Source organism: Melospiza georgiana, chromosome 2, assembly GCF_028018845.1.
Source record: "Melospiza georgiana isolate bMelGeo1 chromosome 2, bMelGeo1.pri, whole genome shotgun sequence".
Taxonomy (NCBI): Eukaryota; Metazoa; Chordata; class Aves; order Passeriformes; family Passerellidae; genus Melospiza; species Melospiza georgiana.
Genome location: NC_080431.1, coordinates 96,277,493 through 96,299,233, shown reverse-complemented (window position 1 = coordinate 96,299,233; position 21,741 = coordinate 96,277,493). Strand labels below are relative to the sequence as shown.

The 21,741-nt window shown below is 38.9% G+C and overlaps 2 protein-coding genes across 4 annotated transcripts in view; one reads left to right on the top strand and one right to left on the bottom strand.

The window, feature by feature from the left end:
- Positions 1-21,741, bottom strand: part of CMSS1 (cms1 ribosomal small subunit homolog) — a 223,568-nt gene that overhangs the window by 174,407 nt on the left and 27,420 nt on the right. The window lies entirely within an intron of this gene.
- FILIP1L (filamin A interacting protein 1 like) overlaps positions 1-21,741 on the top strand; it is a 189,090-nt gene that overhangs the window by 141,663 nt on the left and 25,686 nt on the right. The window contains exon 1 of one of the 2 annotated variants that reach the window (XM_058043498.1): positions 11,227-11,341. The exons of the other annotated variant lie outside the window; for it this stretch is intronic. The gene's annotated coding sequence lies outside the window, so the exon portion shown is untranslated. Of the gene's footprint in view, positions 1-11,226; positions 11,342-21,741 lie in introns of those variants that run through there. 2 annotated transcript variants of the gene reach the window in all.

Sequence of the window (21,741 nt, the reverse complement as noted above, 5' to 3'; positions counted from 1 at the left end):
GTATCACTTTCATGTAGCTTGAGAATTAGAAGCTCTATATTATACCTTTCAAAAAAAAGTTCTTATTAAAAACCAGATCAGTTCTGAACTGGACCAATTAAAATCACCAGATACATATTTTGCACATATGGTCCTTAACAAGTGAATAACTCTAAAAAGTACTTAAATTAGCTTAGAAATACAAACTTAATATTCCATAACCAAAAAAATAATTATTTCCAGTATTTTTAAATGGATCATTTTCCAATAAATTAAAACCACAGACTGGGTGGAAATTGGTCTACCTCCTTTAAATTCACTAACAACAGGAATTATACCACATGAAAGTTCAGCAAATCAGTCTATAAATACATCCATAAAACTCTTCTGGTTCTTTCTGTTTGTTTCAATACATTTAAGTGCATTTACAGAAAGATGATGAACTCATTAAACCAATTTAAAATCTTATTTTCTTAGCTACACTTTTCCCAAGTGAATCCTATCCCCAGGCTATTAATTCACTTCACAGCTGCTGATAGGATGGTTAGGAAATGGTTAAGTCTGCAAGATTATGTCTTCCATATGTAACTACCATTCAGCATCCCCACCCTAAGGGTACAATCAACCAATAAAGGCTTTGTTCTGATTATGTAATGCATGCATTTGATATCCCACTTGAGAACTCTGTTGGATGTAAAGACAGCTATAGCCTAGTGACCAAATAAGATGATGTAATATTTCTTTGGAAGTAACAAAACATCTGAGCATGCCCACAGAATTCAGAAGCTCAAGCACTTCTCAGTCTGAACCACTCAGCCACTCAAGAGCTGTGTCCCCCTTCATGGTTTGCTTGCTCTGTAGCACTTACAAACTTTCTGACACCAAGAACAGAATCACAATTTTGTTCCCAACTAGTCACACCAAAAACCACACAGAACAACCCAACTTCACCTGAATTTACAGGTTCTCAAAAAAATGGAACAAAATTCTCTCACAAATAGCATTTATGAACAAGAAAAAAAAAATGTTTTCTTTAAGCAACTTTATAAAATGCATATGCCCAAAAGGCAGCAGCCAAAAGAATACCTAAGAGATCTGTGCAATTCCTAAGAGAGAAATAACATGTGGAATTCCAGCTTGTATCACTCATAGCTTAAGAGTTATGAAAGTGTTTAACTTAGGATTTGCATTCAAATGTTGCACATGAACACATTCCTGGTACATTCATTGTTCATCAAAGTGGAAACAGTAATAGTCATATGACACTGTAAATGTCATAAAATCATGCACACAAACATACACTTTAAAAGGACTGTCACCTGATGAGGTTTTAGATCTAGCAGCTTTCATAGTTCAGGTCAATGAAGAAGTGACTTTTAAAAGAGAAGAAAAGTTTAGTGCAAGTAAAATATTAAATATTCACCAGAAAAATGACACAACAAAACAATAAGGTCCTGTTATAAAATCACTGTCACTTAAGAAATCACTATGAGAGAGATGGAACAATGTCAGGGTCAGAAGAGTGAAGACAGAAAAATCAAAGCCAAAGTTCTACCAGAAAACAAAGTGAACAGTTTTCTTCATTAGGAAAGATGTGACCATTTTCTCTGTCCTCAATGCCATGCAATGGACAGTAACAAGTTGGCCCTATTTGAAACACAAGATTTCTAAGATAATTCCATGCAGAAATGCAGTATCCAGGCATTCTCCTTTCTAAGCTGAGATTAATGTCAAAGTGAAAAGCATTTGAGATTCTGTGCAGATCACTTCCTGATTCTGGACCTCTTCCCTTTCCCATTGATCTCCCTCAGGGAACAAAAGTGCAACCGATGAGCCTCCCTGCATTCCAGTACAAATGCTAAAAATGCCTCTAACCATTCCTACCCAGTCACTCCACTGGACATTGGCATCTTCACACAGCCCTCCCTCCACCTTCCAATAACCCACTAATGGATTTTCTTCTTCCAACATGACAAAGACAAACTGGAACCTCACCTGACCAACATTAGCCTCTTTTATTGGTTTTGGCTCCTAGATGCACATAAAAACCAGAGAGAGGAACAGAATAGCACAAGAAAAGAAAAAAACTTGTTAATACAAGTTAAACAAACAACTTCACTAAGTGATTTGGTCTCTCTGTTATACTGCAGCTATGAAAAGAAACCAATTATTGTACTTGCAAAAAGATTCACAAACATGATTCCCCATTTCTTTTTGTATTACCTATGTTAATGCTATTCCCTGAAGTCTGTAAGAATTCCCTAACCAAAAAAGGGCAGCTTTGCTGCTTTTGCTAAGTACCTAAAATAGAGAAAATGCTTCCAAGAAAGCCCAATATTGAAGAAAAAGTAATGAGTTTGACTAAATGACCCAAATTCTATGACATCAATACACATGGAACATAGACCAAGACATCATTTAAAGCTAAGGTATCACAAACAGTCTTCAGTCATTCATTCTAAATATTAACTACTGAAAGAAGTCAAAATCCATTGGAACTATCGTTCATTGACGTTCAGGCACACCCAAAACTCCTTTGTGTAAAAGTGCACAAACTTTTCAGAGTGATTCCCAACAGATCTGGAGACACTTAATAATTCCCTCCAACTCAGACCCTGCTCTCCACAAGCAAAGCCACAATCAGGATCTCCACAAGCCCCTGAGCAATTTGTGCTTCTGCTCCAGGGATACCTATACCTACCACAACTGCTCCAAGAACTGCAACCATCTGTCACACTGACTGCTGAGAAAAATATACTTAGCAACATTTCTGGGCATGACTTGCTTTGATTTACATACACACAGATAGCTGAAAGTTAAGGCTCCACTTAGGTTCCCAAGCCCCAAGGTCAAAGCAATTTTATAGCTCTCAAAGTGTTTATTCTTGTCAAGCTCTGTATAACCTTATGTCACTCTGGACACATCTTGGGCTTCTAGCAAAATAACTCCTCCTGTTTTGGTAGTGCTGGATTCATGTATGCTGCTACTCAGCAGCAATATTATTAAAGACTGATTTGTTTTATGTGAGACTAGCCTCTGTCCATCTACTATGGATATTTGAAATAAAAACAATTAAAGTCAGAAAAATAGAGTAAAACAGAAAAGAACTAACAAACTTCACGTGCTCCAAACTTGAATCAAACTAAGAGGTCATGCACAACTAGATCTGGATTTAACCAGTACAACATACATTAGGAATTTAAAAATATACTTGTTTTTTGCTGCTTTCTAGTTCTAGGCCTCTGTCTATTGTAAATGGAATCGAGACATTTCTGTATAATTTTAAAAGCTAAACACAAAAAGGCTGCATAAGTACTATCATAAGTACTACATTAAAATAACTAGAACCACTTTTCTCCTCTGTCCTTGCTACTGGTTAGAGTTATGCACAAATATTTACTTATTCTATAGTTCTGTATTTACTGGAGAGGGGCAGGGGGTAAATAACCCGAAGATCTACAGATTTAGGGTGCTTAAATTTTCTGTAGAGTCACCTAAAAGTACTAAAGTCAATGTTCTTCTGTTGAATCCATTTAAGAAATTAGCTTATTTTTTCTTGAGTAATAGTACAGTCTGCTTATAAGATAAATTATTAGCAATTATCAAATGTACTACGTGATTTCATAGCAGAATATGTCACTACAGATTTCACTTACAAGAAACTGTATCCCTACTAGAACCCAATACATTGCTCTCTTTAATCAATTCTATGCAGTTCATCCTGACTACACTCTTTATAAGTGCAATTTGTATGGACTGCAAGTATCTTTCATCTAATTAATATTAATCTTCATATTAGAAGCTCCTGAGTTCACTGGCCAGAGCAAAGAAAAGACAGTGCTCTCTCAAAATTCTTTCAATCAAGTTATGCAGGGGAAACAATGTTAAAAGGTACAGAAGCTTCTTCCTTACAACTAAAAATAGGTAGCTGAACAAAACAGGTTAAAAATAAAGTACTCAACAACTAAAAAAACTCCACAAAATAAAGCAGACTATAAAGCAGTGGGAAGGGTTGCAAGGAAGACTGTTTAAAGAGCGTAAGATTTTAGGGACTAAAAGAAAATTTTGCCTTTCCTTCAGGTGCTGGAAGAGAATTTCCTTAAACCCCTTTTTCTTGTGCTTTAGTTCAGTTTTCAAGCATGAAGCAAGCTGTAGGCTATTCAAGCATTTAGTTCATCTCCTAGAAGACTTTCTTAGTAATGGTCCATCCTGTTGACATAACACCTGAGACATGAGATCAATAAAAGTGTTCCCAGATAACGACACAACTTCAATATCGCCGAGTTAAAAGTAATGGCTCTTAAGGCTGATATGTCTCATGCCAGCTGCTGTAAAAAAGCCAAATTAATACCCTTTTGTATTTGTTCTCCTTCCTCACTCCAGGGCTTTGTAAAATTTTTGTTGCAGACTCTGGAGCTGTGGAGTGTCTGAGTCTGCTAAATGCATTTCCCCAGGCCCAAGAGACTCCTTGAACAGTACCTGCTGTGGGCAAGGCTCACACAAAGAGCTGCATGTGACTGTACCCTAGGAGGTCAAGAAATTCTGTAAATACTTTTCCAGACCAGAGAACTGAACCACACAACTAAGTCACATTTCTAAACTATGAATCCATCAGATAGCTCAGCAATTCTGAATCCCAAAGGGATCAAAGTTTTATGAGCTACATTACATCCCTAGGAATTCACAATCTAAAACAGCCTGTATAGGATTTTGCCTCTGCGTTATTTCAACGCCTATTCCTTGAACAGGTACCAAAATCACCAATAATTGAAGCATTGTGCTTTAAACAGGAACTAACATATAGCTACTGAAATTACAGAGAATAAGAAAAGCCTTTTTGAATGTATTTCTTACCAGGAATCCTAAGGGAGGGGGGGTTAATCAAGGCAGAAAACATGTCTGTTTTTACACAGATTTTGTAACATAGATGCAGCATCTTAAGACCCAAAGAAGGGGCCCAAGAGCATGTTTGTATTTTACTCTGCTAATGCAGGCAGCCCAATAAAAAATACTTTCTCTCCTTGCAAATTTTACCTTCCTTAGCATCCATACTCATTCTTCTACAGCCTTACTCCCTTTTAAAAAAGCTCTTTAACAGCTCTGTTTTCAATGGGTTAGTCAGTAGGAGGCAAGAGAAGCCTGTTCAACAGAATTATAACAATGACATGTAGGCTTAATGATACATTTTAATTCTGGATTCTCTCTACTTAACCACCAAAAAATAAAATAAAGCATAACAGCTTTGTACTCCACTTTGCATAAAATCAATGGCACCAGTGAGCCTTCTTCCAGTTCTGATGCTGCATTCAAGCCCAGACTCACCTGTGTGCCTGACAGGCTTGTGCTCCCAAAGGAGCCATGGCCTCAGGAGGCTCCTGTAAACCTGCAACCCCCAAGAAATGCACTGAATGCCAAATCCCTGCTACCCGTGTACTTGGCTTTGCTCTCCAAGCCATTGGTGGAACACCTCACCCAGCAACAAGTGCAGGAACAAGAGATGTGAAGGGAAAAGCATAAGGGTGCCTGATAGGGAGGAACTGAAAAAGCCTGCAATAACTTGATCTACTTTTTCACTTCATATCATCAAAGCTTTGAAAGAAACATCCTCCACTGGCACCATGTTCAATACATGGCAGTGTGAAAAGCTGAGTCAACAAACGTGCACAGTTTTTATTCAAACAAGAATTACACAGCTCTGAAAAGGAGTTGATCACTTTTAATAAAATGACTGAACTCACAGCTTAGATTAATACATAAAAAAAGAGACAGGGATTCCTGTGGAGTCAGACTTCAAGCTCACAATATTTCAGCCATACCACTTCCCTGAAGTTCTACAAAAAGAATCTTGCTTTGACTGAATTCAAAGGAAAAGGATAAAGCAAAGCAGTACGGTGTCATTTTTTCTGCAGTCTAATGACTAAAGACAGACATTTAAAACATGTTCTACTTTCAAGCCTGTCTACAGACATGAAACTGAGCACCTTCCAAGCTCCTAAGTCTTCACAGGATTACAACTCACTTTTGCTATTGCATGAACACTGAAATGGCTGTCGTGCCTCCAGAAATAGCCCAACTAGACAGGCATACTTGTGGGTGGGGGTGGGTTGATAAAAAAATTTCTCTGCAGAACCCATCACAAACAAAACAAATCTCCAATCCCAAACTTCTTAAAATACACTCTTGTACAGACCTTTCATGAACTAAAGAACATTATCTCATTTTGTCACAGAGAAAGGATTACTTGGCTATATATGTATGGTTTATATGGAGTAGGGGAAGGCATACAAACTAAATTCTATCCATCCTTGTTCATGATAAACTCTGCCATGCAAAAAGTTGTCTTTTACATAAAAAATTACCTTGGTCCCACATATACAAAATGAAACCATCTCACAAGCAGATATGAAACACTTGCTAAGCACTTCTCCTTAGGAGTCATTAATAGTTGAGAGGCGCAGTCCTCCACTTCAACATAAAGGAATCTAATTATCCTTAATAGTTGGCTAGGAATTTTATTTGTATCTGCAAAAAGAAAGGGAGAATAATGGAATCTGTAAACAATAGGAAAGTTTGAAAAAATATTTCTCCCTGCTGCCAAAAAAAGTTAAAACCACAGAGTAATGGAGATCTGAATCTCTTTCCACCCATGGTCCATAGTAAAAGACACATGAATCTGAAGAATGTTATCTTTAGAACTTTCCCCTGCTTCTGTCCCTTGCCTCCCACATCAGTTGTCAATACATTCCAGACATAAATAAGCCATAATAACCTCCAAATTTCTCTTTGCAATATTCAAAAATTAGTCTATACATTAGGATATGAAACTCTAAAACACTTTACAGATGAAATCCAAGAGATCAAACATAATGCTAGAAGAAATAATAAAGATAGATTATTAGCATCCTTCAAAACTTTTCTAATTTAAGAAATAATTAGAGTGAATCTTCTTCCACTGAGTAATTCCAAACTCCCACAGATTTTGGAGACAAGGCTGAGCACACAGTGGAGAAAAATCCTTGAAGTCACATGAGTTATTAAAACATTAAATATCAGCTCCTATTTATGCAAGGCAATAAAATTCAGCTTGTCAATTCTGAGCACATTTCAGTTCTCTGGGTATCACATGCAAAACTTAAGCAGACCACCTCCAAAAAAGCAAACTGTTCTAAGTAATGTAAAATACTAATAAAAGCTTTGACAGTATTTGTACTTCAGTAGATGTTTATTTTTGGAATATGAAAGTAACCTAAGGATTTAGACCCCAGGGAGAATTTCAGAAGCCTCAAGCTTCAACAACATCTACATGAAGCAAATGTGACCAAGAGCCTGATTCAGCCAAACATTTCAATATATCATTAAAATCAGACGTCTGCTGAAGTCCTTTCCTTTTTCAACAAAAATACACAGGGCTATGTTTTAAGTGCTTTGTTGAACTCAGGCCCAAGTCTAATTTCCTTTATTTATCTTAGATACAAAATGGCCAAAGGAAGGGGTCAAATGCTGCAATAGATAGGTTATGGGTTTAAGGACACTGGAACTGCTGCTATGAAACGCCATGGGAAGAAAAAGAGAAGTTTAACGGTGGAAGTAATGGGAGGAATTCAGATAGTTTAAGATAAAGTCTAAACAACTGCCTCAAAGTCTTCTAGCTTATTTGTCCTATCTTCTCCTGGCCTCATATAATCTTCCATCTTCCCAGCTTCTATTTTTCTAAAGTAAAATCTTGAAAGATTTTGTGGGCACAAAGAATACAAAAGGATAAGTAGCAACTAGAAAAAAGTCCCTGCAAGCAGCTGCAGAGAGCAGCCCTGCATTGACAGGAGATCCACCAATGATTTAATTAGATTTTCTTTTGGTCTCCAATTTCCACAAATCAACAATCTACAAATCAGCTTTTGCTGTCACAATACTTGCAAATGCACCAATTCTGTGCAAAACTATGTGTAGTAACTAAGGAAACAGAATTCATTTTCAAGGAGCAATGGAGAATGAGACAGGCATAGCTGCCTGCTCAAACGCTTTTTTTTTTCCTCCTCAGTGTAGTTCACCAGTGCCAGGATTCCACCTACAGATACTGAAAGAAACTGTAAAAATACAGTAAAGGAAGGCTCCTTTGCAACTCAATTCATTGCCTCAGATAAAAATGAATTTTTCATGTAATAGTAGTCCAGAACTTGGAATTTTTAATAAAATATCCAAGCCCTTAACAGGGCTTGGGTAGCACTGTACAATGTCCTTTAAGTCATAACAATATAAAAGAAGGAAGTCAGGTCATTATACACTCAGCTGATGCTCTTTGATAAAGTTGGTTTGCAGAAGGTCACAGATGTGCACTTTTGTATTGCAGAGAGGAATTAACTAAGAAACGAGGAGTTTGTATTTTGGCCATTCCCAGATGTAAACACAGACTTATAAACAGAAGGACTTGCATTCTCTATTCCCTGTTCCCAGACTACCAATAAACTTATCACCAGCACTATCTGAGCTGTGTTCCTTGGAACTCCAGAATAGAACTAGATTGTGAGGGTGAATTTTTGATTACCAGCTTTTGAGAAATCCTCTTCTTCAAAGCTGCTTATGGCCTAAAACAACTGTTCCATGAGGTAGAACAAAAATGCAGGCAATTTTCATACAGACTACAGAAACAGGGTGTGTGCAGGTGAAGGGAAAGTTGCAAAAAACAAAGCATTTGCAAAGGGAAGGGAAGAAAAAAAACAAACCCAGGACAGAAACAGTAGTTTTCACCTCTAAGGATTTATATATTTATGCTCACATACATAGATGTAAAAAAGGATGCATTAACATTTAACTCCTACCTACCTTGCACTGAATAACTTCCCTGACTTCCCCTGCAAATGAGAAAGGGATACAGCAGTACCTCCACAGTGTGCCCTTAGGCAGCACCTTGCACCATCAGCTGTCCTGCAATTTTCAACAGTCCCAGCAGAAAGGCTGAGTTTGCAGCTGAAGATATTTCCCATACCAAGGTCACCTACATGAGCTTGTATTTCAAATGATCCATATTGGCATAATACTTTTGATAAAAACTAGACAAAGTGTTAGCCTCCAAAAACATTAGCCAAGGAACTGAATAGGCCAGTATCAGCTAAAGACAGGTTACTTTGCTTTTGTTTGGATTTGATTATTAACTCTCCTAGAGCAGCAAATGAAATATTATCCTGGTCTGTCCATTGGTGTACTCAGATGTTTTCTATCTCCAAAACCATTTGGGAAGGGTTTGTATTAAATAATTTGAAAGTCTCCTGACAAGGTACCCAAATCTGAACTTTCTCAGAAACTTACAGAGAGGACACAACAGGATCAACCATGCAAATAAGCAGCAGAGTTCTGAGGAAGTCTTTGCTCAGTAACCATGCGAGGGGTTGCTGCAATTTGTCAACTAAAGAATAAGTACCTTTTTCAGGCTACACTCAGGGTAAATATATGCAAGATAGCTAGAAGATGTCTGTCTTGTTAGTGAAATGCAAACATCTTAATCACCATTTCTCTTCATACCTACAGACAACACTCCCAAATAAGTAATTTGCCTTATTGTTAGTATTATGTTCATTATGACAAAACAACTAAAGGCAGGCAGAGAATGGCTTAAGCTACAGAGATGAAGATTAAAATTCAAATACTGGAAATAAATTAATTGTGGATGCACCTACTACTTCAATAGTGTAGAAAGCCTTTCAATGGTCTGATTTACCCACCAACATAAAAGGAGTTTGTTTCACTGACTCCTGTTATCCCTTAGTGGATTTTCAGTAACAAATTTTGTACACCTATTTCCAGTATTTCTTCCTTCTGTCACCAGTGTTGATTCAGAGTGTACACTAAAGAATGGGGAATACAAGAGATACATTTCAAGTTCTTCAATCTAAATCCTATTTTTTGGCTTTCTGCCTCTTTCCTAAATATTAAAACAAACAACTCATTTCTTCTAGACCTTCTTACTAAAAATAGTTGGTTGGACTGCTTAATTGTGTTAGCTGAAACACAAACAGATGAAAAAGGAAAGGGGTTTGTAGAAAAAACATTGAAGAGAAAAAAAAAAAATCAGATTTCATCTGGCCTTCCCATCATCACTTAAGAGAATTGTTTTGTAGTTACATCATCAGGAAATAAAATACTATCCTCCAAGGACCCCGACTCTTTACAGAAGGAAAAAAAAAGGAAGGCTCAAAGTTCATATCCCCCCTCAGAGGAGTTCAGTTAAAGTTGCATTTTTTGTCAATAAAATTAAAATAAAAAAACCGAACCAACAGAAAAAGCTCCCTTAGAACAACTAATTAAACAAGATGACTTGGAATTTAGATTTTCTGTTTTCAAACCCTAGGCTGCGGGACTAAGTGGAAAACATTGTACTTAATCAGTAACAACCTAAAATGACTTTATTATCAGTGCTAGAGAGGAACTGCCCTAACCCAAACCTTCCGCACATTCTTCTTGGCCCTGAGCTGGAGGACAAACGCAATGGTTCGCAGAGCGCGGGGCTGGCCGGAGCCAGCACCCACTGCCCAGCTGCCAAGGGCCAGCCTGGCTGCCCAGGGCCGAGCAGAGCTGCCCAGAGGAGGCTGAGCTCAGGTGCCCAGAGGTGGCCGGGCTGAGCTGCCCCGAGGTGGCAGAGTTGCTCAGAGGTGGCAGAGCCCGGCTGCCCAGAGGTGGCAGAATTGCCCAGAGGCGGCCAGGGCGAGTTGCCCGCAGATGGCCGAGCCCAGTTGCCCAGAAGTAGCTGGGCCGAGTTGCCCATAGGTGGCTGGGCTGAGTTGCCCAACTGCCCAGTGGTGGCCAAGCCAGGCTGTCCAGAAATGGTCGAATTGCCCGGAGGTGGTTGAACCCAGTTGCCCCCAGATGGCCAGGCTGAGTTGCCCACTGGTGGCCAAGCTGGGCTGTCCAGCAGTAGCCAGGCACAGCCGCCCAGAGATGGCCGAGCCTGGTTGCCCAGAGGTGGCCAAGCCGAGCTGCCCAGAAGTGGTACAGTTGCCCAGAGGCGGCTGGGCCGGACTGCCCACAGGTGGCACCGCTGTCCAGAGATGGTCGAGCCCAGGTGCCCAGAGGTGGCGGAGCCCAGGGGTGCCCGAGCCCCGCCGCACAGCGGCGGCCGCCGTTCGCGGGCAGCGGGCGCAGCGGAGCGCACCGGGCAGCGCGGCGGGGCTGCACCGCGCCTTATATGGCGAGGCGCTGACGTAATGGTGCATAGGCTCGGGCCGCCCGCGCGCCCATCCCTCATTGTTCCGCGGGAGCGCTCTGGGATAGCGCTGGGATAGCGCTGGAATGCTCGCAGCGGCCCCGATGGCACCGCGCAGCGCCCCGCAGCACCGCCTCAGCCGGGACTGCCACAGCCCGCCAGCGCAAGGTAAGGCACAGGGTGGGAAGCGAGCTTCTCTGGCAAGCACTGGCGCTTCTGGCTTTTTCCTGCTGAGATACCTTTTTTTTTAAAAAAGTCACTTCCAAAAAAAAAAGAGGGGCGAGGAACTGAGAAACAATGAGATACCCCAAAACAGCACCAGGAGATCTAGAAGATGTCTGGTGAATCACAGATAGGGTGACTATTTCAAGCGTTAAAAACTGTCTTTAAAACAATTCCTGCAGAGGAATTAATGTAACATTAAAGAAGGAGAGAGTTATGAATTACACACAATTTCCAAATGGTTGGATAAAATCATGACTGCATTTAAAGCAGTGGAAGGAGTCCAACAGTATTGTAATATATTTGGTAGAGCTACTGCCTCCCTTTCTGCTGCATTTACATGCATATGCTATATATTAGTAGACATGTACACACACATGTCTCTAAGCATTTACTATACTTTTGAACAACTTCTACTGTAGTTTTCAGAGCGATGTATAAATTTCCAATACATTACTTTGCAATAAGATCATGCTATGTCTAAAAGAAAGAATTGCAACTAGTTCAATTACTAACAAACTTTTCAACTCATCTCATACACACTGCTTCCCTCTTCTGTGTCTTGCGTGCAAGCGTCAAATCACAAGAGGGCAGAACTGTCAGATTTTTATGAAAAAACTTTAAATCCTGGTCAAACACATGATGAGTGTGAGGATGAGAGAGCACACTGCTCTCTTCAAGGCTTATTCTGCAAGATGTTCAACAGTATTGCAGCTATGAACTCCAGAACACAGGGAATGATAAACAGCTCTGACGAGGCACAGAGCACCTTGGAGGATTGGACTTCAGTGTGTTTATAGTTCACACCTGACTGTCCTCCCCGTTAATTAAGGGCCAAACCCTGTCAAATCTTCCTTCATAGGAGCAACTGCAATTAAGTTAATTGTATTGTCCTACTTGCAAATTAGAACTCCTGAGCACTGCTCTTCAGAGTCCTATGTGCAAATTGAAATGTTAGAAAAGTTAAACCTTAAGACCTTGAGTTTTGATCTCTTCTTACAGGTAAAACATTTTTGTGGTATGTTCTCCTTTTCCTTAGTTGAAAAACAAATGCAATTTTAGGAGAGAAGTAAGGGTTCTTTCTCCATTTATTTGATGTTTTAAATCCTTCAAAATTCTTGTTCAATTACATATTTAGGAAAAATCAAAGCTGGTACTAACAGATGCATTGTTGTAGTATCACGCATACACAGATTTAAAGGATGAGCCAAAATATCTTGTGTAAAATTTTTCATAACTTTTTTTGGCTTTAAACATGGAGAAAATAGGGAGCAGTTATTTTCAACATGCTTCTAAAAATGTAAATATAAAGAGACATTTCATTTCAAATATAATTCAGGTATTTGTGTATTATTAACCTGGCAATTAGATAAAAGTCACATCCATGTTTCCAATATATTCTTTTTTGCAACAAGCAAAGTTTATACCTCTGTTGAGAGAATCAGGGAAGAGGGCACTGTATAGTGTATATATAGAATGAAAAGAATCCTAGCAACCAGAACAAATGTAATTTCACAGTACAAAAACAATACCCCATATCAGTATCCTGAGCCCCTTAAAAAGTTTTCAGTTCACTATTCTGTCATATGTGCAGAGTCCTTGCAGTTTAAAAATGGTTACTTAGTTTTTTAAATATCCAGTGTCAAGTCATAAAGTAGAAAACTTAGCTATGTTGTGAACAGATGTGTTAGGAAGCAAAGTTAAGTGACAGTCCTCAAAAAGAGTATCTGAGTAGAAAGGATGAGCTGAAGAAGTCAAGAGACGACAATATGGCAAAGAAAAAATATTAACAGGAATGCTATGCATGCAATAAATTTGATAGAAGCACTAAGTAGAAAAAAGAAAAAAGTCCCCCCATAGGTAAGAGACAATTTAAATCCAGATCCAACAAAGAAGGTGACTTCTATCACTAATTACTGCTTTAGCAATATCTAAAGTACCATCTGTACTCTGAATACTGCTAGCCTAAAACAAATCATAACATCTAAAAAGCCAGAACTCTACTTCTCATAGTCTGTCTTCCTCAGATTAAAAAGAAAACATTCTTCACTTAATACTTACAGAACCAATTTTGCTCTCATTTATACTGGTAAAACTCCAAAATAATTAGATGGAGGTATAATGATTAAACTGTCTCACTGCTGTTCCCCCACCCCCCACTGCCTCTCTATTACACTCCTTTATTAGATCAGATTTCTTAACATGTTTTGGGTATTAAGTGATCGGTATTCCTAATTTTAAGTGATTAAAATGCTAGTTTCAATTAAAAGGACACAGTGAAAGAAAAGAATCATCACATGACTCAGTCTTAAACAATTGTATTTCTTCATCTAAATTTTTATAGTAATTTTTCAAACCATCCAATGTGAAAACATTCTAAGAACAAATATATCCTCCAGAAATGAAAGTCAACTTCCTATCAAACTGCATTGAGCCTTTGTTCCTTTCCCGTCACTTCCCTTTCCTCCACTGACAAACATCTGCTGACAGCAGAATTTCTAGAGATTTGATCCAGAATACAAGGGATAGTTTCTATTCCTCATCAGTAGTAGTAAAATCAAATTATTTCTTGATTTGTGCTGAGCAAGAGAATTTTCATACTATTTACCTGATACTATGATGAATTACCAATTTTGTGCTTGTCATGGTATTAAAAAAAAAAAAAAAGCCTGGTTTTCCTCCTGGTGAGTTTCTCCTCTGTGGCAGATCTTAAAAAAACTGCTGCTTTTCTTCAGGAGAAATTCTTTACCGCATGTAAACATGGCATGGGCAACTGAGCTACTACAGCTCCTCTGGACCTTTCCTAGGAGCAGCTGTTCTCAAATCCTGGGGGTGGTACTACCTGAATAAAGTTCATTTAAAAAGCAATTAAAATATCTAAATCTGAGAATCCTAAGGAGTTTACAATGTAGGAAGACATATCTTTAAAAACCATTGTATATAACTGTAGTTCTGCCTCATTAATAGTTTCCCTGAACACATTATCTTGTCACCAAGTTGATTTGCACTTAGAAACTGTGTCATAGTAATAATTTTTAATTGCTTAAGGTTTTTGTTTCATACTAAATAGATTCTGCCATGGCACCCTTAGTGCTTAAGTTGAGCTTTTTGATGTAGCTGAAAGCTTGGTTGGTTCAACCATTCACTAAAATGTATTACTCAGCTTCAAGAAGGTAAAAACCACTGCTGAAAAATTCTAAATATAGTGCCTAGTCTTGTGATTTAAGTGAAGTAATGGACACTTTGACTCTTAACACCTCTCAGTACCTTATGCTGATTTTGAGGTTTGCTGTGTTTTCTGTCAGCAAGACAAAAATCACTTTTACTGCATGTCCAGTGCACCTTGATGTTCCTGAAGTTCAGTAGCTGTGCTCACTCCAGTGCATCAATGGTGCATTCTCAGGCAGTTACAGCTCATCCAGTTACATCTCAAACTACTAGCAGAATGTATTTCAAGATTTGCTGAGGCAGCCTGTACCCACCAGTTAAAAACAGCACAAAAACCACCTCCCAATGCAGCTCCTCACCAGGGCTGATGTGATGTGAAGAGGTGAATTTTCATGCAGACAACGAATGCTGGCTGAACACTCAACAATATCACCATAGAACCCTCCTTTAGCAGCAATAGGGAAATACTGGGGGTGAACGTTCAACCCGACCTTGCTACACAACATTTCTACACACAACTCAAAACCATAACCTTGGTCATTCAAGCTGATAAATGCATGGACTTCTTGCCTGTTGCAGAAGTCATGCCTGCTGCTGCAGCTCATCGTGCACATGATGATGATGATGTAACACAGCTGCTTGACTTCAGGCTGGACAGGTGACCACCACAGCGGCTGCTGAGGCACAGCAGCAGAACCTGAGCCATTCTGCTTCATGCTGCAGGCTCAAAGCAGCTGAGAAACCACAGCAACCACCATTGCTCATGCCCAAACTCCCCAAAGCTTTACAGACAGACATCAGGTAGGGCACAAAGCTCTAGTGAACGTGAGTGAAAATATGGATGGGAAAAAATCCACTCCTGACGAGAAAAACACTCTTGCATACATGTCAGGGATGTGAACAATACATCAGATGTCATTGTCCTTTATAGATTTCCAAAGGCCTGGGAAGCAACACAACAACTGCACTTAAATGACGGATAGAGTTCTTAAAATCTGTCTTAAACCGAATATTCAAAGCATTTTCTTTCAAATTCATTGCAGACAGCTGATTTAAAGCTTGGTCTTTTTTTTTTATGAGAGACACAAAGCTTATCTAGTGTTTGCATAGCAACTATCACAATGACACAGTGAGGGAATGAAGAAAAATTTTAAAAGTGAAATGAAGCAGCATGAAGCTTCTGCCATAAAAAACCACATAAAACTGGCTGCTTAAAAATAGAAAGTAATGCACTCAAAGCTCATATTTTAATTATACACTGAATTTTAGCACATGGACTATCTAAGTCCACATGCTAAAGATAGTTTAAGATAGCACAAAACTAAGAGTTAAGTTTAAGCTGACTGAATTCTATCAGTTTTCAATGGATTTAATCTTTTTTGGATACAATTTATACAGCTTTCAGTCAGTAAGTCAAACTATGAAGAAAATCAAGTTTAAAATTTTATCACATATAAGTTTGGCCTACCTGAAACTAACATCACCCATCACATTCCCAAAGTTGATTCTATTCTACTTAGCCACAAAGAGGTTTCTCAGAAGAAGCCTAGTAAATGCCACAGGTGGTTTTGTTTTCAATTTCAAAATGCTGCCCCCCCTGGTCAAGCACATTGTACACCTCAGAAAAGCCATTCTGTTATCAAAAATGTATCATACCAAAAAAAAAAAAGGAAAGTGATTTATATTGGTCACTTGAACCTGAAGGTATAACAATGCCACAGTGGGGTAGCCAATCCCTAATCCAAATATCAGAAAACCAGTACTGAACACACTAACCTGGATGTAGGAGTGTGTGGGGAAGAAATGCAGTGGTCAAGTGTTAATGCTTAAATCTGAAACGCTTTTCTTAACTTGCAAAATACTACTATATACTCTCTCATGTGAAGAGAAAAGTTTTTTTAATTAGCAGCCAAAAACTAAATTCCAAAACAAAACACCGAATTGTCTTCAATGAAAAGGCCACCAGGAACCTTGGCAGCCCTAAAACCTCTAAAATCTGTGTTTCTAAAGACAGATCTGATGCAGAAATGAGCACGTTCATTTGCACGCATATGAGCAAGCAGAGCAGGGCGATGAAAGCCTCCACAGCAAAGTCAGCAAGCACAGCATCACTCACGACAGGCCAGTTCCAGATGACAAATCGCTGCCTCCGAGGCTGGTGCGGGGACGACACCAACCGGTGGGGAATGCTCATTAGGCTGCTGCTGGGAGATTCACACATTGCTTCCCTTTGGCAGAGCAGCAGGCAACAGCTGACAGGAACGGTCGAGCTTACATACCTTGCTAACCCATACAGAGGAGGAGGGAGGAGAATGCACTCTGGTGTTCCAGGGCAGCCACTCTGGAAAGGATCTTCATGCCCCTGCTATACAGGATTACTATCATCTCTGTAAAGAGCAACATTTCCTTATTTCTGTCAGGATTAACTGGGTGGGAGGAGTCAGAAATTGACACTGGTGACACTCTACAACGTGTAAATGACCCTCTCATATATCTAGATTAAAGCAGTAAACTAAACAATTTGCAAGTTCTGCTAGAGAGAGCTCCTTTATTTTCAGCATTTGAAACCACATTATAAATTAATGATAAAAGCTAAAATGTATTACATCAGAAACATACTGTACATGAAGGCATGCTACAGCTCCTTTAGTGACATCTGAAACAAGAAACTATAACCTGAATACCACAGACCAGCAGACATCAAGCAGGGCATGCAGCCAAATGTCACATAACGATACTGAGTTATAAATCAGTTTGGGGTACACTAACAAGGCACAGAATGTTCAACTGAATTCACAGTTCCTTAAAGAACAAGGAACTCAAAGTCTTCATAAGAAGGCACAAGGGAGGCATACATGCACATGACCCTGCTCTTTCCTAAAAAAGCCTTTTCCTATGACAGTTTTTGAAAGGCAAAGAACACTGGAAAACAACTAAAGATGGAAAAAGTCAGTATCTCTCTTGGCTTTAGAAAGACTGCTCAGACCAATTTTAAAAGAGTTTAAGAAATCATTGATCACAGAAATGCTAGAACTAGTTAAATCCACTTTTTAAATCCCAACAATTTAGGATTTTCCCCCCTCGGAAATAGAGAAACATTGATTTTACAAAGCAAGGAAGTTACTCCAGCTGCTGAACACACATGCAAGTAGCTAAAAAACCCAAAACATCACAAACACCATAAACACTGCTGTTGACACTCTGAGTGGACATATGACTAAAGGATGCAATTTCTTTTACTCTTAAGCAGGGTATTTGATCTTTAACACAGTGAACAACCAAGGCTGCACAAAAATGGAAAAATCTTACTTCAACACATCATAATCAATAGACCTGAGAGTAAAAGATGTTCTTCAGTTAAACAGTTCATCACAGGTGAAGAAGCTACTTAAACTATCATTTGCTATTGAACTGTGAATTAAATCTGTGAAGGAAACCTTAGTTAGAACTATAACTATTTCAAAAAAATCCCAAACTATCACCTTTAGGTCTCCAATGTAGCTTCCTGTCCTGTAATCTAAAACAATGTGTTAGTCCTCTTTGAAGAGGATCTGTTTGGAGAAGCCATATAAACTTAAATGCTAAACCAGAGCACTTTGCTCAGGATTAACATGTTTTAGATAAAACTTGCATTGATGTTGCACCTTTAGATAATTCACCAAGTGCTCCCAGGTCTATGTGGCCAGAGGCCTACTAGGAGAAAAGAAAATACAACTTCCAAACACTTAGCAGGTTTACAACAGATAGCAAGAAAATGAATTATCTGCTAGGTCACTAAGTCACCAGAGCTACAGAGGCTCAGTACCTAGAACTGTATGCAGAAGCAATTTGTAATGCATAAGGAAAAGTTCCAATAGAATTTCCAAAGGTCACAGAGTGAAAAGCAGGAAACTAGCAGGATTCTTATCACTTGTAGCTTTGAAGTTCAGCTAGTTAACCCTGCCACAATGTTTTGCTACCATCTCTCACCTGGCCTCCAACATGAAGTGTTGGCCAAGCCCATCTCAGAGAAAATGGGCACCCTCACATTAGCAGGTATATGGGAAAAGATGCATATTTAGCTTCAAAATGAACTTCTGTTTGATATTAACACTATTGCTGTTAACATTATTACTTAACAGTCTTGGCTACCAGAAAAAGTTGTAACTGAATCAGAAAATCTGATACAGTTTATCTGATAAAAGCCTCAACTGCACTGCTTCATGCAACTTAGCATCAAGGAAAATTTAAATACCTCAAGATAAATTTGCAGTAACAATAAAGATTTAAGTTTTCTGACAAAAAAGAAGAAATGGTGTGCCACCCAAGCTCAGTTTCAAACACTCCAAGTTTATTAAACATACACAGAGCTTCTTCAGGAAATAAGCATACTTTTTGTCTGAGGATGTATGTATGGTTTATAGGTATGAACAGAACCCTCAAGAAGTAATGGAATTTGAATCCTGCAAAGCAGTGATACCCCCTATATAATTTCTGAGGAATGTTTGTCTAATTGTTTACAACCAGCCTTATTCCTCCAATTACTGGCAAACTCTGTCTTCCCTAACAGTGCCATTCAGTACTGAAGTATCTTTATTTAACTTACCATGCTTAATCTGTGTCATTTAAATTACAATTTCAGCACATAATTTTTTGTACACTGAGCATGAAGAGTGCATAATAAAGTTTTCAGACAAGTTCCACCTGTCTAGAAGCAAGTGGCCACTGAGCAGCTTATCCAGGGCTGGCAGCATGAGTAGGATGCCTTCAGTCCAAAAGAATAAGTGAGCATGGCAGTATGGAAAGTTCTAAATTTTACCACTGCCGATGACTGATAAAATAAGGCCATGGTTAGTATAAGAGATAGGCACAGTGCCTACTCTGCCCATGGATGAAAATGCAACCCCAGACATTTATTTTTGTATAAAATGTGTGTTAAAATTGTTTTAGAGAACATCCAGTTCCTGTAAATGTTATGGGAAAATGACATTTATGACTAACCAGTCTCCTCTGACTGATATGATGTGGCTGAGTGCCATTTTCTGTCATACCAAAAATATTAACTAATTGAAGTTAAAAAAAGTCTGCATAAATTAGATCCTTGCACAATTATGCCCAATTCTGGTCAAGACAGCAGCACAAGCACTGCCTCAGGTACCTCAGAACAGAACCCGTTTTCCCACCTGTGCCCCTCTTAAAACCATTCCATAAAAGATGTCCACCACGAACCTAGGCACTATGAAGTTGCATACAGCTAAAAAAAAAAACCCACAGGATTTATCTATAGAAATTGCTTAAAGAAAACTCAAACCCTTCTCTTAATATAAAACAGTATCATTAAATTGAAGTGTAAAAACATGATTTAGGGGTTACAAACAGCGAGCTGAAGCAACTGACTCATTCAGAGAAACAGAACTTCTGCAAACTCCTCAATCAACTGAAGGATGCAGAGTAAATAGCCAAGACAAAAACTCACACCTCCAAATATTACTCTTCCAGCAGCAGTAAGCACAGCAGAGCAGTGATAGCAAAGTAGTATTTGCCTTACACAAACCAAACACACGTGGCTGAGATCACCATCTAGGAGCAGCCTCACCAGCAGTATCCACAACGTGAGCAAGCTGCACTCTCTTCTTTGTGCCTAATCTTTCCATGGGGAGTGGGGTGAAGACAGGCAGGGCTCCAAAGGACACTTGTCAGGAGCTGAGGTAACTCCTGTAACAGATTTTCACTTGTTAAACCCTAGCAGGAGGCTGTAACATTATTGATTCCTGGTACTGACACTGAATAGAAAATGCAAACTCATTCACCTGCCCACAGGGTAAGGGGTGGATTAAGCCCTGACCTGTTTATCTCTGCAGGATTGTGTGTGTTTTATCACATTGGTGATTTTAAAACAGCTCAGTAACAGTGGTCAAGCAGTAACATTCCACCAGGAATAATGATTCAAGTATACACTTGAAACAAAAGTCAGGTTCATAAAGACACACAATTTTTCCCATCAATTTAACTCGTTAGCATGTAACACCAATGCAATCATTTCAACAACACTGTTGTTTAAAAATCACAAATTATAAGAAACAGTAGTTGTCTTGGTTTATTTTGTGTAAGTACTGCACTTAAGACCTATTTGGATTAATAATAGTTCTCAAAATCTGCTACAGTAAGTTAACACTGTTTTTCCACTGTAATAAATCTGATGATCAGGCACAAAATTTCACTTGTTAAAGATGAAGACAAGACAGAAGCAGGACCTGGATTAGTAACTGAAGAGTTCTGCCTCAGTCTTGTTACTTTGACCCCTATACCACATCTCTTGTGGTTCATCTTTCCATTTCCTTCAGAAAGCTTTCCATCTGCAAAACTATAATTTGCTGGCTGACGTAAATTTGAAGAGTTCCAAATTCTGGTGTTGCATCTGAAATTACTGGCTTTATTTCTGACTCTACAGGCAGTATGGTGGGAGACCTTGAGAGAGATGAGGGAGGAAGGAGAAGGCAGTGAATACACAATATATTTTTAAAAATTTCTGAATTACTAACTAACAAAACCTAAGTGCTGTTCCTGTGAGCTGGTTACCTTATTGAGGTATTTAGATTCAGAACAGAAGAAGATTAAGTCATGCTGTGTGCAGAATCATATGGCATTGAAATGCCAACAGTAATAGACACTGGCTTCAAAGAATACCTGAAATAGATGTTAAATCTAGAAAGAGGAAAGGAGAAAGCAGAGTGCATCTCAAAAGCAGTGACATATCAGAGTCCAGCTCACAACTCATTGTGCCATGTTTTCTAATAAGCTGAATGCTGGGACCCGGAGTTTTTAAAGCTAACTTCAAGTAAAGCTCATTAATATTGTGGTTTCTCAGGTTAGCATTGATTTTAAATGTTTTCAGGATAAGCAGTCAAGCCAAAAAACAAACCAAAAACCTGCCAAGAATTTATTAGGGCAGCTCTTCTTCACTCCCACCTAAAAATCCCACTCCCACCTCCCCATCATAATCTCAAACACTGTAGATGGCTGCCATTTGAAGATTAAAAACAAACATCAGAATTCATAATTTTCACTCTGACATTCAAATCCTTACTGTCACAGAAGGCATTAATGCTTTCCACACAAGACTGATGTTTTGATAGGTGACTTCCAAGAGCATCTAGATAAGGAAGGAATGTAATTCAAGATAGAAATTTTTTTTCTTA